Source organism: Micropterus dolomieu, linkage group LG01, assembly GCF_021292245.1.
Source record: "Micropterus dolomieu isolate WLL.071019.BEF.003 ecotype Adirondacks linkage group LG01, ASM2129224v1, whole genome shotgun sequence".
In the NCBI taxonomy this organism is placed as follows: domain Eukaryota; kingdom Metazoa; phylum Chordata; class Actinopteri; order Centrarchiformes; family Centrarchidae; genus Micropterus; species Micropterus dolomieu.
Genome location: NC_060150.1, coordinates 4,175,767 through 4,178,823, shown reverse-complemented (window position 1 = coordinate 4,178,823; position 3,057 = coordinate 4,175,767).

Genomic DNA, 3,057 nt, shown 5'->3' with positions numbered 1-3,057 from the left:
ATGTTTACATCAGCTTTATCAGAATTGGTATTTTATGGAACATGAATAACCCAACAAAGTTATTAAAATGACTCATGAGAAACCTTGTCCTGAGCATAATGCCTGAAAGTCTAAAACTTCTCTTGGTTCTCACAAAGATAGAAAGACTAGAAAATTCACAAGTGGCACCTTCCCATAAACACATGGATCATTGCACACACCTTTGCATCTCTCTGACTTCCACTATACATCACACATTTCTCCCTCACATACTAATATGTGAATAGTTATTCATATTTGATGCCACTTTAGATAAAAATCAATGAGGTAATCAAGTTGTCGCTATGAAATTGGGGCTCCAGTGGCGTTTTGCATATTCACCTTCGCTCACATCATTAAAAACACATCCATCGACGCCATTGCCGCCGACTGGCCTTTAATTAGTTTGAGCAAACATATCGAGCTGCGTCTCACACACACACACACAAACACACACATCCTAACTAACACTTTCAACTGTGAAGATGTCTGCATTGCAATAATGCTGAATCGGTATAATTTTCATAAAACATAAGAGGTGCAAAACTGCTGTGAGTGAATGTGTGTTGCATTCTGGGAGAAGGAAAGTGTCCATGGCAAGGGTCAGCAAAGGCAGCAATTAATCTGGGATAAAATTCAAGCTCTTTGCTGTGTGAAATATTCTTTTGGGATGTGTTGGTAAATCCATTAAAATCCGTTAAAAGTAATGCTGCTGAACTCCCATGATGCCATTTTGTTCAACATTGTGTCATTAGTCACTAACTGAAGCATAAATAAGGTTAAGTTAGGTAACAGGCTTTGGATTCTTTGCTGTCCACTGCTGAGTTATACTCCAAAGTTTTTACCTGGACCTTATCAAGTGTTGTGTGCTTAAGCTCATTTCATAACCCAGTGTAATGAGACCTGGGCCTTTATTTATCAAACCTCTATGACTACACTAAAAGGAATACTTCAGCCTTTTGGGGAAAGCACTTATTTTCTTTTAAAGTTAGATGACAACATGAATAATACTCTTGACAATCTGTCCATCAATTACAAGGCTGCAGGTTGAAGCCTGTTAGCTTAGCTTAGAAGAGATACTTGAAACAGGGAGGAACAGCAAGTCTTACTCGGTCCAAAAACAACACAGTTTATCTACCGGCATCTCTAAAGCATCACAGTAACATAACTTGTATAGCGAATCATGTCTCTCACAGTTGCCAAAAGCTTCCTCGTTGTCATTTGGAAATGCAATACACATGTGTGCCATCTGTGATTCTAACTCCTCTGGAAAGCGAGCAGTTTGCATAAATGCAGCTTGCTTTTCCACAGATAACTCGAGTTGTAGTTGGAAATTCAACAGACTTCCTTAAAAATATGAGGAGCTGTGAGGGCAGTTACAGTGGTAGTCCCAAATAATCTGTGTTGCAGAACTACATCTTTCTAATGGCAAAGAAACAAGCGTACTTGACAGCAGAAAAATTACAGCATGAAATTGAAATGCAACCGCTTATGGCCATGCAAAAAAGGACCCCTCTTAGCAGCAAAGGTGGAAAAAGCATGAAATTGTTAAGCCATCGCATAAAGTCTGAAATTCCTACCGTGGAGATTGGTCTATGGACAGGAAATGCACATCCAGTTCCGTTCATACTATGGGTGTCACCTATGCCCAGTGCCTGCGTTGTGTAAGTAGCAAATTAGTCTTATAATGAGGAGTGGTCAGGTGTATTGTTGGCGCATTGCTGTCTTGAGGCAGCAGAATGCAAGATGTGTCATTGACTAACACAAACCTTGTCTAAAGTCAGTGGTCCAGTATTTCCAAGCTATTAAAAGGTGCATTATTCAGATAGTAAGATGCTTCCCATTAAGAGACACGCTGTGCGCATTTACACATGAGCAGCATAATTCATTGACTACTGAAATCTCCCAACACGCCAACAGGATCGGTCAAGATGCACTGACAGCGGCCTCTCTAATCATAAAAGCAGTAGTCCCTTCCACAAACCCACAAGGAGGAGCCGTTTTTCCTGTGAAACCCCGTACCTCGCCGTGACTCATCTCAAAGACGCCCCTCTGATGCTTGGCAGGCAGCTGCGACAACGTCTATCAGCGGGATGAGAGGCTAGTACACAACTATCCCCCCTCAAAACTTATTCCCCACTGTTTGTCGTCATGCCTCTTTGCCGCTCGAGCAGTGGATTCTGGCAAATGGCATCAGGAGCAGTAGGAGGAGCCAGATGAACATAATTATTTTGTGTATGCCAAATATGCCAAAAAGTTGTTTTTTGAAGAATTCCCTACCTCTGCTTTAAACACAGTCCAATCTTCAAAGAAAACACCCATACATAAACCCACTATAAAGAAAGAGTTGTGACCATGACCAGCTCATCATGGTTTCTTATTATGCAGCCCAGTGAGAATCCATACATTTCATAGAGGAGATGAATATCTGTCTGCAGTGGATTTCAGACACTAATAAATATAAACCACAAAGCTGCAGAGTAACATTAGGCTTCATGATCAGAGAAAGTTTATTTCACGTCCAAACGGTTTTTATAATGTGCCATTCATCCGCCATTGATTTAAATAGCAATGCGCTGGGTGCAGGCTTTTAAAAGGAATGGGAGATGACCCTCTGATTGGTTTAATTCATGTTATGCCCAAAACACACCTACGATTAATTAGGAGACTAAATAAAACTCCTTTTGTGCCTTACTTTGTGCCCCTTGTGCAGCGTTTAACAAGCAAAAGTAGAGTAGGACACGCCCTTGATGCACTTGTGCCATTCACTTTAGACCATGCGCCATAGATCATTTTAATAGGGCCCTCTTTCTATGGATGTCTTCCACATTTGTACACTTATACAGTGCTACCCGACACTTTTTAGGACAAAACACCATGTGTGTTTCACCAAAAAACAGCTCTGATGCAACAGCATTTAACCATACAATCGCTTTGATATTGGAGGATTCTGCAACCACTTTTATTCGGTTGTGTTTTAATTGTTACTTCTAATATGTTTTAAGCTTAGGATAAGATTGTGGCTTTTAAAAATGTCAA